Source organism: Dipteris shenzhenensis, chromosome 6 (genome assembly GCF_047967505.1).
Source record: "Dipteris shenzhenensis isolate YYH24624 ecotype China chromosome 6, Dip_SZ_1.0, whole genome shotgun sequence".
In the NCBI taxonomy this organism is placed as follows: Eukaryota; Viridiplantae; Streptophyta; class Polypodiopsida; order Gleicheniales; family Dipteridaceae; genus Dipteris; species Dipteris shenzhenensis.
In genome coordinates, this window is record NC_141601.1 from 914262 (window position 1) to 927173 (window position 12912).

Consider the following 12912-nt stretch of genomic DNA (forward strand, 5'->3'; position numbering starts at 1 on the left):
TTCCACGCGTAATTCCTGGGAACACTCTATCATCCTGATATTGAGCCCTTGGCTTATACTTATAGGCCAAGCCCCGGCTATCTTTATATATACCTTTGTAAGACTAGAATAAGTCCAATCATACAAAATTAGAAATTTTGTTGTTCTAAAGATCAAAAATCTACAAAGAAAATAAAAGAGAAAATGAAAGAGAAGAAAAAAGAGGTAAACAAAAACTTTTAAGAAAAGCAAAAGGAAGACATACTTAGCAAGCAAAGCAACACTTATGTCGTCATCAGTGCCCAAGCATAAGCCCCCGCTATCTTTAGTTGTAAGCCTTTACTTTGGCATGCATGCCTAAAGTAACTTTGCTTTACTTCATGGCCACGCTTTGCCAAGTTTAGCTCAGCCATGCCATGCTGCAGGCCAGCTCAATGTACAGGATCTAGACCTCATCTATGCTAGCTCTAGTCACAACTCTAGGTTATTCCTAACCCTGGATTAGACCTGCTCTAACCTCTTGTCAATCCATTCTTCTTGTAGCTTGCCAGTGATTACACAATTTCTTTGAATGTCCTAACGACGATGAAACTTAAAAAAACTTTGCACTTATAATACCTCAGGCAAATGACCTGCAAGGGTGGGCTGTATAGGTTTTTGTCAGTTTCCCTGACACCCTGCTTGTGGCGTTTTTCTTTAGATCTAATCCTAGATCCCAGGTTAGTTTGGCCTCAGCTTTAGTTAAGCCTAGGCCTTCATTACATCAAAGAGCATCACATTGAGTTCATAAAGTCCATGCTCAGACAACCTGATGAACTTAGGAGGACTTCCCTTTTAAAATCATCCCAAGTGTCACATACTGTACCTTCTTGACGGAACTGCTTCCACCATGTATGAACAAAGTAGTCAAGCTGTAGTACAGCAAATTGGATCTTTCCTTTACCCCCTTTTGGATACAATGAAAGACAATATTCTAATTTACTAATCCACTCCTTAAGCTCATCAGGTAAGCTCAACTAATCTTCAGATTCAAAAGACTGTTTGGAATTTTGCAAATTCAAAGGCTGTACATACTGTTCAAAATTAAGTGCTCCCTAAGGTCATGAGGTAACATTTTGTATTCATTAGTCCTCTACCATAAAGCTTTGGTTCTAAAACTGTTACTTCTAGGAATGTAAACTGTTGAGGAGCTAAATACTTGGAGCAGTATTATTCTCTCCTAGCAGATGCCATAAATCCATAAAGTTCAGCTTGGTGCTTTGAAGGTTCCCCATCTGTGTCAGCAAGGTAGGCATCAATTTTTTCTTCCCCTCACCAATTTGATTTCTCTTGACCAAATCGAATACCTTATTCATGGCAGATGAAAAATTATGAAGCCGGAGACCCATTTCTGATTGTCAAACTTGATTTCGTCAGCAAACTCCCAGAGAATCTTGACCATAGGGTGCAAACAATCCTCGATTGATTGCTCGTGTGAAAATTAGCTTGACAGAGATTGATTCTCGCTCAATCAACAGCATTAGCTCAAGCTAACTTAGTTCCATCCGCAAGAACAGGACCAATGTGAGGCCATCAGCTTGAACTCTACTCCACTATTGGATCCTTCTGCAAGACCTTCACCAAAGTGGTCAATCTCAGCATCACACTCAGACATGAAATGAACCATAAACCACTCATCTGATAATTCTTCAATTTGCTCATTCCCTACCGTGTGGGATAGTGTACAAAGAGCAACTAAACAAAAACTAAGGTTATACCAGATCCCCTGCCCAAATCTCAGCCAATCTCAGTCGATATCAAAACTGAAGGCATTATTACGAGTCAATGAAATGTGGGGAGAGGACATGAACCAAAATTCCCAAGAAGACGAATCCTATCCTTCTTTCAAAAAAAAAAATCTTACTAACTACACAATCCTTCGAAGGTCAGAATATTAAGGTTTTCCCATTATCGAAGCTGCTAATTTTACGACGGGGTCATGTCCTCGGTTTACTTAGGTGACAGCTAACATATCTTGATTAATAGTAGATGTGATGTTCATGGACTAATTTACACAGTTTGGTAGAAGTTTTTTGTGATTAATGATTAATTGCAGGCTATGACTGATTACTGTCGGGCCAGGTCAGGACTGAAAAATGCCACTGTTTTAAGGACACTGTTAGGATTCCAATCATTACATTTGTCTCCAAAATATAGAACGCTCCTAGGATGTTCTTTGGAATTCCGGTAGACGGACATGGATAACAGCCGTATAGGGGCTACAAAGCCTATCTTCCCTTTGAAATCTGACTGATGATGGTTTCGTTTTTCTGATATAGCACTTGCACTAGTAAGGAAAGGACTTTTGTATCAAAATCATGTCAAGGCTCAAACCTGATCCAAACCATACAAGACTCGGTACACACCTTCTCTGAGCCTGAGAGACAGTGCTCCTCAACTTTTGGAAGAAACTGATTTTTATTATTGCAGATCATAGCCCATACAGTGTAGCACTTCATTGCTTAATAAGCTCATAATTTTAAAACCCTCCAGCAATCAGCAAAATTCCAGATTCAGGGAATCAATGATGCAATAACAACTTTAAGCCTACAACAGGCTGGCATATGGCAATCTGAGAGTGGAAGAGCTTTTGAGGAAGAATTTTTTTGTAGAGGTAGGTCATAGGCTCAAGATCCTATATTTTGCTGAAATACACACCTAGTTCATCCTAGTAAAATATATCCAGTGTGCCATATGGCTGTGATAGTTGCCACTAACATCCTAGGAGACAAACAGCACGTTTGCTTTCACTTGAGTCTCTGACTGTCATGATCTGATCTTTCCAATGTTGGGACTCACGCTGTGCATCCCAGCATACATCAAGGATCATGCCACATTTCCTATAGTTCTTACAAATACATGCGCTTCTCTGGCATACAGCAGATACATAACTCCATATCTCAGGTCTCCACTTTAGAATGCGCTGGCCCTGCCAATGCACGTACCAATTGCTTGAACCCAATTCCCTGAAACTCTCTAGTTAAAGATGAAGCTTCTAGATACTTTATGGATGCCTCAATGGTTCGGAAGAGACCCACATTATACATTGGAAGCCCTACATAAGCTAGTAGGAATCAAGAGACCACAATTTTCAACAAATCCTGAAAGACATCAAGACATCAGAGCCTTTGTGAGATTGAGCACTTAAGACATTAGAAGTGACCAAATCAAGATGTGCTCACACTGCATTCAAACGGAAGAGGAAACTTTGGTGTAGTTTACAGAGATAACCAAAACAGCTCAGCAAAACAGGAAAAATGCAGAAAATAATTCATTGGAGCATGGCTTCCAATCTAGAATATCAATTGATATCAATCTTCACAAATGCATGTTTTGTTTCTTTAAGCATCATAATAAGTAAGGAAAAAACCACTCCAGAAAGTACATTCTTTGCTAGATATAATAAGGCATATTTAAAACCAGTGCCAACTTAAGGCGATATTGTGTAATGAGATGCAGGTAACCTACTTTGATCTCTCCGGAAAACAAGCACACTAAACTAGATACCGATTGGACAGATCAAAGATGGCACCGCTTAACCTGTTGTAACTTCTACTAACACGGTTTGAATAAGGCATAACTAGTGCATTACCGTCATCTATGACTGCTACCAGCACGATTCTGTTTGAGCGGGCCAAACTCTGCAGTTCTCCAATAATTTCCATGGAAATCATACTCTGAAAGTTTTGTGCTAGTGAAGTCTTAGGTTCTTTACATACGTGTTCGACACAAATACAGGCATGTCGAGCTCAAAAGAGAATTACGTTGACGCACTTGTAGAAGCTAGGATTTCGATTGAATGGCACTCGATTAATAACGCTCTAAGAAGACTTCTCTGGAAATTTGACGAGGGTATGCCAATTGAAGCGAGCTGGCTTGGAAAAGCGTTGTGACCCATCCTCAATGTGAAACTTTCTGTTCATTTGTATGCAGTCAGGGAACCGGTATTCCTGGAGATGTCACACTGCAATGCGTATGCCCAGCGTGTCAGTTTAACGAAACGCATCCTAAAACATCGGGTGGCACAAATTCTACGATCTCTAACGCTAAAGATATTGTTTTCTGAGCTGAGGGCTGTCGCTGCTAGGGCTGCAAACTCACCACAATTGGAGAAAACAACATCATGGAAGTTGCCGCCAAGTATATACACTCTGTAAACTTGCATGATTTAGCATACGTCAGGCAGAGCGGTCACAATTACGCAGTGCAGGAAAAAAGCTGCATTACATGCTGTAGATGAAGGCCATCGCCATAATATGCAGGGACAGGGAGAGCGTGCAGGATACCGAAATTACCTATATTTCGCTAGATCCTGCAGCACGGTGCGTGTCCTTGGAATTCGTTGCTGATGTGCGGCAGGCAAAGTGTTGGGAAGCGCAGCTTTGAGGGGGCGCGTGCAGGAATGAAGGAAGGAATGGGGGAGGAGAGCGGTGTCGTGGTCGTCGTTGGTTTTTTGAAAATCAAAATGCGAGATGCCGGTGCCCTACTTAGTTAAACCATTTTTGCTAAGGTCCCTCCTTTGCACTTACCTATACGCCTCATCAATCGTCCCTTCCAAGGTCAAACTCCCCACGTTTTTGAATTACCTCGGTCCCTTTTCCCTCCAATCAACCTACTTCTTCTACCAAGGGATTAATCTTTCATAATACTTGTATAAGTTGCTATAATGTTCAAATCCCTTTATCCTTCCCTTTTAGACAAGACACTATACAAGAGAGGTAAGAAGACCTTGTAGTACATAGGCCCTAAACACTAGAGTTTATAGTTTTTTTCCAAGCAAGAGAACCATGCATAGATGCTTATTGCTTTTAAGCTAAGCATTTGGTAGGTACAAATTCATAAGCATTAGATGCAACCTCCATATATTCCCATTATACAGTTGCCCTTCAAATTTGTCAAGCCTATATCTAACTACGTCGAACTTTCAACCAGGGTGGACTAGAAGCCCCATTAGGCTACAGTACTCTCTTGGTGAGCGAGAGGTGGCTCTTCTTGGGGTTGTGATGCTTAATATGCCTCAGGGGTGCCCGCAAACTATGTATATTCGTGTTGTTGTGACGTTAGCTCTAAGGGCTATCAAAAATCAATGGGTGTTGCATCTTAATGTGGGTTTAGGGCATAGAGAGTCGATGATTTTAGCTGGTTTAAAAGTTACCCTTTAGGATGTTAGTTATCTAACTACAAAGAAAGATGGGCTACTTAGCTCATGTTTGGGCAATGTGGTGTCAATTTTATCCAACTGGGGTGTTGTCGCTGCACTGCAGCATAGGCCACAGGCAGTATGCCCCAAAGTTGTAGGCCAAATTTTGTATAATAGTCTTTTTCAAGGGCTAACCTCCCCCTTGATAAACTATTGGCTTTTATTCCCCCAAAAAAAACTAAACTTTTAATAAATGGTCGAGATAAGGATCGTCAAAGAAACTCTTGCATTCTAAAATATAGCTCCTTCTCTATTTATTCTACTTGTTAGTTTTATGCTTTGCACTAGAACTCTTGGTGAGTCATCCTATGGCATCAAAGTATAGAAGTAATCTCAATTTATTTGGCTCATATTATGGAATCTACATCATAATGCATGGCAATCATCTTATGCATGGCAAGTACGTGTGTCATAAGCTTTTCATCTCTCCAACCCTTGATCACTCATACACACACATGCACGCACATGCCCATGTGCACACACGCACACATGTTTTTGGTGAAATCCATTCATATTATATTACAAGAAATTGTGAAACTGTCCCCCAAAAATGTAAGGAACAAGTAATTACAACCTCAAAACATCTCCTTATAGGACAAAAGGCAAGATAATCCAGGTCCAGTGCATGCAGGCAATCAAGGAATGATTGATGTACGCAAGCACATAAGAAATGATACTTAAATAGGGGAGGGTCACCAAAGACTCTATAATTACGGTCCTTCCATAAAAAACATAGTGCCAATAACGAGCCCAATGAAGGGATAGATCAAATCCATGCCTAACCGGATGAATACTGAAGATCTAGAATAGCTTGCCAAAATTATTTGTACGAAAATGAGTCGTAAGTCACTGCTAAAGCATAACAAGAGATCACAAGAATCAGGGCAATGACAAAATAAATGGGGCTTAGATTCTCACAAGTATAGATCACAATAATAAACAACAAGAGCAATGTGACAACTAGCCAATATCTCTCGAAATGAAAGAACCCCAAGGAAAACCCTCTAAAAGAAAATCTTTTGATGAAGTGGAAGTCTGCAATCCCAAATTTGCCTCGACCGTTTCTTCCACCATCCATAAGGACGTGTCATAGACCAAACTCAATTTGCATGGGTGGACATCAGGAGTTTAGCTTTAAAATTATTCACAAACCTAGGGTGTAAACCCTTATAAAGAGAGGCAACGATCGATAAGTAGGATCATTTGAGTAGAGAATCCAATCTTTGAGTCTGATCCGTAGTCTCAAGGCAAGGTAAAGGCTAGAAATCATAAAGCATTTGCTATAATAAACACCATAGCGGCCTATGTCCCAAACCATATTTCCTGGGTAGTGGTGATGGAAAGGATAAAACCATGCCTGCATCATTAAGCACATCATCCGCAAGATAGATGTTTGTGGACCAAAGAAAATATGATATGTGACGTTACAAGCTAGAGGCTGCATTAACACTTTAGACAATGAAAGCATTTAGACTATAACGAGTTGCCAGCAAGAGAAATTCATTTAACATGTGCATTGTCAATTATTGGTCTTGGTCTTGCTAGTAATTTGCTTGATCATCTGAATCTCACCGCAACTACTGAGCAAGAATGGAATGCTCTTAAGCAATCCTTGGTGGTCATTTAAAATATATGTAGCATGAAGATCTGGAATATTAAAGTTGTTTCTTAAGATGCAATTATGTAGCATGAAGTATCATATATTTCCAATCCAAAAATAAGCCTAAGGTAAAGGGACAACCCTTAACTTTTCCAGTAGTAATATGCCATAGGAGAAAGTCCCAATGAGTAAGGTTCTAATGACCAAAAGTTATAGAAGATTAATTTTGGAAATCAAATGCTGCATCATAATTTTGGAAAGCAAATGCCCCATCATAAAAAAACCAAGGCTAATCACCTTGCATGAATTCAAGCATCATTTTCCCCTTATGAGCTAAAAGATGCAAATGAAAATTCAAAATATTAAATCCCCCATGCATCTTTGGAGAGAAAAGGTGATCCACAAAAAGGATCCAAGGGGATTTACGTCGATGATAGGATTGCCCAAAAAGTTCCATGTTAAAAGACATGAAAATTGAAATGTCTTGCTTTGAAAACATCATCAAAGGCAGATAGAACTATATGTAGGCACCAAGATCGACTTAAGTATGCGCAATTGAACATGGAAGGGCCATGTAGCTAGCATCCAATATTCCAATTGTTTCTTGAAATTTTCCAATACCCAATCCATATGTTGGTTCCAAGAAACTATCCACCCCAAAGGACACACATACACAAGCATGCATGCATGGGCACGCACACAAACACACACACACAAGCCAAAATCAAAATCGAAAAGACATACCAGGACTACAAAAGACCACAACCAATTGTATGTCATGGGGTGTGAAGGATCAAACTCCACCCTATGAATTTTTGCAAAGTTCAACGAATTTGTATGCTTACTACGTGAAGATGGATAATTTTCACGTGACATCCATTGTGAAAAAAATTTATGTTCCACAAACAATTTACATGGAGATCTTATATCAACTTCAATTTTGATGAAGTTAAAACTACAAAACATATATAATTTCCATATTACTATGCCACTCTATGCTCAGGTGATATGGTTTTGGTTATCTTTCTAGTAAAGCTAGGACTTTCCTTTTTCAGTAGATGAGGCCCTACCATAATTTTCCCAAACCTCCAATGTAAGGCAATCGGATGTCTGATGAATGCAAATGATCTATACAGGTAGGGCAAGAAGGGGGTATCCAATGGAAATAAAACACACTACTTCTCCTGAGATAAGGATTCTCCTAGCAATGGGCATCTTTTGTGAGCTACTCCTATTCTTGATCCATACGACTCGTAGATCCTAGTACCTACTCTATGTACAAGGTTCATAGAAGGGCAACTGCAAAGCATTTGGATGACAATTGCAATTACTACTAGGATCAAATATTATATTGCTCACCTACCGATTTCTATCAAAGCATAACTCTGATTTCGATAAGGCCTGATATCCAACTACTAACCTATTGGACTTCAATGGAAACATGTGCCTATAACCTTAGCTTATCAAGTGCCCTTGATTCTAATAACATCCCGCATGTAACTTTCTTAATGTACTACAATCGAAACCACACAATTTGGTTTAAGTATATAAGATTTCAAGACAATCTTAATGCGATCTCCCTTTCTCTATAGCAATGCATTCTGTTCAATTTTAAACTTTTCTTTTTTAGTTATTAGCGTTGGTCTATTAGTCTATGAGTATAAAAGTCATTTAGGTTAGTCTAAGATGGTCGTATGGTTTTTAATAATGGTTCATGTCTCTTGCCTTGATAGATAGATGTGTTAGGTGTTAAATTTATAGTTCCAAAGTTGAGTCTTTAAAAGGTCTTTTAAGGGGTATTTTCCCTTATATTTGATTGTTTTTTCAAGATGTGCTGGGAATATGTGCATTTTAACCTTTCTTTGAGGTGTTTTTGATTGGTACATTAAGGTGGTAGGAGACCTTTAAGGTCTCTGCCAAAGAGTAGTTAGCAGCCGTCAACCATGGACCAAGTTTCCCTCTTTGCTGCTACCCTGCATTTGCTTAGTCTTCCGATCCATGCTATCATTTTTGCATCGTAGGCATCATCTTCTCAGTAGACATTGAGCATAATGCTGTTAGTCTCCTTTAGTTCGTGCCTCTCGCTAGTCTTCTGTGAGGTGGTTGCCTTTCATCTGGTTAGCTTGTCTGCTATCACCCCCGTCCTCATTTGCTCTTATGCCTTTGTTCGCGTCGCTGGAACCTGCCATTCCTCAGAGTTGTTGTCTTCGACTCTGCGTGGTTGTTTATGTGAGCGGTTTTGGCTTTGGTGTTGGTCTAATCAGCCGGTGATCTATTTCGCCATCTTCTTGGAGTTACAAGGAGGCCTCATCTTTTCATGGTTTGCCTTGTCCAACGTTTGATGTTGCCCATGATCAGTTGGAAGGTCACACGTTTGTGCTTCTAGTTCTTCTTTGGCTTAGCTGGCTCTATCGACGGTGTGCTCAAGCTTGAGTGCTCTCTGTTACCTCATAGTTTTCCTCTTCTTCCTCGTGGCTTCTCTTCCTAGATGCCACTTGATTAAGGAAAAGGTGTGTAGCTTATTGATTTTTCCTTTCCTGCTCATGTTATGCTCGTACGTTTCCCGCTCTTTTTACTGGTGGTTAGTGCATATGCTTATATTGGAGATCTGAAAAGGTCCTCATGGAGCCCAACTCACACTTTTCCTTTTCTAAGTAGCCTTTTTTCAGTCGTGATTCTTGTTTCATAGTCATGGGCATTTGCTTGTTGTGTAGCTCATCTCTAGTAAGTGTGTAATGGTAGCTAGCTAGGCCATCTACATGATGTTTGGTGGCATGTTAGGTGTTGTATCTCTTTTCATGGCCGACTCTCCTGTTCTTCAACGTTCAACTAGAGTGGTCTTCTATTTTATCTCTGGCGCCCCTGCTAAAAATAATCTAAGGTTGGAATTTGGATAATTTAATAAAATGCTTATAAAATGTTAGAGCAATTCCCAAGGGAATATACAATTCTCAACCAGTCCTGATAATGAATCATGTTAGGCTTGCAAACAAGATGCCAAAAAATGATGCATAGAAACTTGCATATAGATCAAAGGGTAAAATATGTCTTGACTCATCTCATATCCAAGACAATCCCTAACCATGTGTCTCAATCATTATTTATGTCAACTCCTAGGTGGGTATAAGGGTTTCTTTCCTAACCCTTATATGCCATCAAGGAGCCATAAATAAGATAAGCATAGTCTTCATCAACTGCTTCCAAGAGAGTAGTGTAGTATCTTTTTATTACAAAACATTATGATCCAAATTTCAAGTTAACTTAATATAATAAACATGAAACATCCCTAATAAGCATCCTTGGTAAGCATGAAACTTCCCTGATAAGCACCTCCAAGGGGTTAATATCAACTTGTAGTAGAATTTCTAATATAAGACTCCCTTGGTACACAGTTTCCAAAAAGGGAACTCCCTTAAACCACCTCAATCAACCAAGTATAGAGGAGCCTTAAAAAATCTCAAGCGGGGTCCCTTAAGGAAAAGCTAAATATAATCAGGAGGCACATCAATAATTGTAGGCATATACTACAAAACCTAGGTAAGGTATAAAGCCAACAAGAAATCTCAACAACCTAATTTATCCTTATGTACTAGATATATATCTAAGGCAGATAATAAAAAAATGATCGGCAATCCGTTGCACGATAATAAAAGACAATTTTCAAAGTAAAGCGTTAACTTTTCCATCTTCATTGTCAAGCCATTTCCCCTAGGAGTCTGAATAAATATAGTCCTTTGGCAATTATCCTTGTCCAACCAAGGACTACTTAGGACTTACGCCCCAAGTTCTATTAAGTCAAGAGGCAATTAAAAACGTTCTTCTTATGTAGAGGTTTTAGAGAGCATTATAAAACTTGCAATTCCCAAGATCAGGCTTTCCAAATCACCAATCTACCTTTTAAGACAAGTTCCAAAAAAGTCATGAAATGGACAGAAGTAAAACCCATTGTAAGGGATACAAAGGTTGGGGTCTAATTAAAAATTGCAACATTATAGGATTAGAAGACCCCAAGGTTATTGAGTCTCAATGTGATTGCCCTCCGGCCTTCCTTTTATTAATTGCAACTGCAATTTCACTATCCTCGACCCTGGTAAATGACTTCAATTAGATGCGAATCAAACCGTGCTTAGTTCAATACTATGTGGGGGTGGGTTCACATTTACTCCCTAAGCTCAACATAGTTGAGAGGGATGAGGTGTGCAGTAAGTCTTGCAAGCTTCAAGATAGCACACCATTACAAATAGCTCTTGTGGGGGCTTAGTTTTGGTAACTATGGACAAGAGCCTTCCCCAAGCGCATCGACAACATGACAAGGCTAGTCTATCAAAAATGTATGCAGCCATAAGATAGCATTTATTCATATCAGCATTGTAATGTTTGTGACAAGGGGCTACTGAAGTGATTTTGAGCCACCCTTCAAGGAAGCAATATCTCCTATAACCAAATATATACACATTATAACATGGACGTAGCATCAAGTCATGTTGTAGATGAATTTCTTTCACCCACTAGCACAACCGCTATGTCTACGAGCCAATTCTCAAAACTTTATCCGAGCCATGCAAGTGCAGGCCAATCCAATAGTAAACTGTGACGTGATCTTCCTAAGTCTGTCAACTCAGTTACCCACAATATTTGGTGTTGCTCAACATCTGTGACCGGTGTCCAATGCTTAACCTCGTCTATAAGAGCTCAAGCAAGTGGGTTTTGGAGTTTCTCGTGCAAGCTTCTATTGAAATATGTGCAATACCAAAACACCACTGCTGGTCATAGCATTTTGATAGAGGAAGGCTAAAGAATAAGGAATTATGAATAAGGAGCTTATCAGCTCAAAACCTGTGGATCGCATCATATTCCTATCAACCAAACATTTAAAGGTGACGGTTTTTCCATTTATGTGGTAAACACAGTCCATTATAGGCTGGTATAGTTAAGCGTCCCAATGACAAGAACTATGTAGGAGCGTCCATGCATGGGCTTGGCTAAATAACTTATAATACAACTCCTTGCACTAGCAAAAATGTTGCTTAAAGCACATTACAATAGAGATAACTATTATTTACAAGCCACATCTAAATTGATGCTTGATATTTACCTTCAGAAGTCTACCCAAAGCCTCGGTCCTTCAGAAGAAGGGCTCCAAAGAACCAAATGGTAGTTGACCCTCCTCACACCATCAGTCGAGCAAGTGCCAGGTCTCAAGGCTACTCGTTTCTAAACAAGTCAACAAGTTGGAACGTACTATATCAATGTTCAGTGACAAATTTCAAGAGATATGCAATCATATACGAGGGAGCCAAAACTCACAATGCCTGGGCTCTTTATATTTGTCTTTTACCATATCTGATTATCACACAAAGTTAAAGGAGTTTTATAAAAATCCAATCATCCCAATGCAGAGTCACGCATGGCTGTGGACTATTACATAGTCCTTGGAGTGGTTATTGAGGTGAGTAAGACTAGCGCGTATCAACGGAGTTCCCACAACTAGTCGCCATGTGGAAGTTGGGCAGCTAAAGTATTGAACGACATCCCGATGCTTAACAGCAACACTCATCTGGGATTCCGGCTTAGCTTTAATATGTGGATGCAGCTCATTCTCTACAAAGTGCTAATGATTACATGTGAGGCCTCCATGAGGCAAACTAGTTTTTGCTTATCTAGTGGAGCAAAACCAGCACTTCTAGAGGAGTAAATATAGCAGACACCTATATACGAAGACACGTAGAGAAATATTGCATTTGCTAAGTTCTCCACCTATTCATTAAAGGAGGGAGACCACAACTCCAACATCCCGGGTGGAGCAAGTGCTTGCCTGGATTTCATGCAGGGACTAGAAGACCAGGAACTTCCTTGGTGCTTCTATGGAGGATGAAGATTGTTTCCCCTTACCAAGCTATCTACAAATCAAGGGAGAGTAGAAGGATTATAGTGATGTGGAGGAACTCTATCGCTAGACTTACGCGCCTAGAGAAACTCTATCGCTCCTCCAATCATCGCCTGTAGTCTCCCAAGCCATCTTGGAGCCTCAGCTCAAACTTGGGGCAGTGTGTAGCAAATTCAGTAGTACTCTAGGGGCACATGTAGTATGAAT

The 12912-nt window shown here is 39.8% G+C and overlaps 1 protein-coding gene across 6 annotated transcripts in view; it reads right to left on the minus strand.

The window, feature by feature from the left end:
- Positions 1–4599, minus strand: part of EMF2 (VEFS-Box of polycomb protein) — a 92602-nt gene extending 88003 nt beyond the window's left edge. For 2 of the 6 annotated variants that reach the window (XR_015541133.1, XM_087375803.1), the window contains exons 1-3: positions 4314–4599; positions 4120–4169; positions 3783–3982 (exon numbers count right to left, since the gene is read on the minus strand). The gene's annotated coding sequence lies outside the window, so the exon portion shown is untranslated. Of the gene's footprint in view, positions 1–3782; positions 3983–4119; positions 4177–4313 lie in introns of all 6 variants that reach the window. The other 4 variants (XM_087375804.1, XM_087375806.1, XM_087375805.1 and 1 more) reach the window with 4 other exon arrangements.
- Between the last annotated feature and the right edge of the window lie 8313 nt (positions 4600–12912).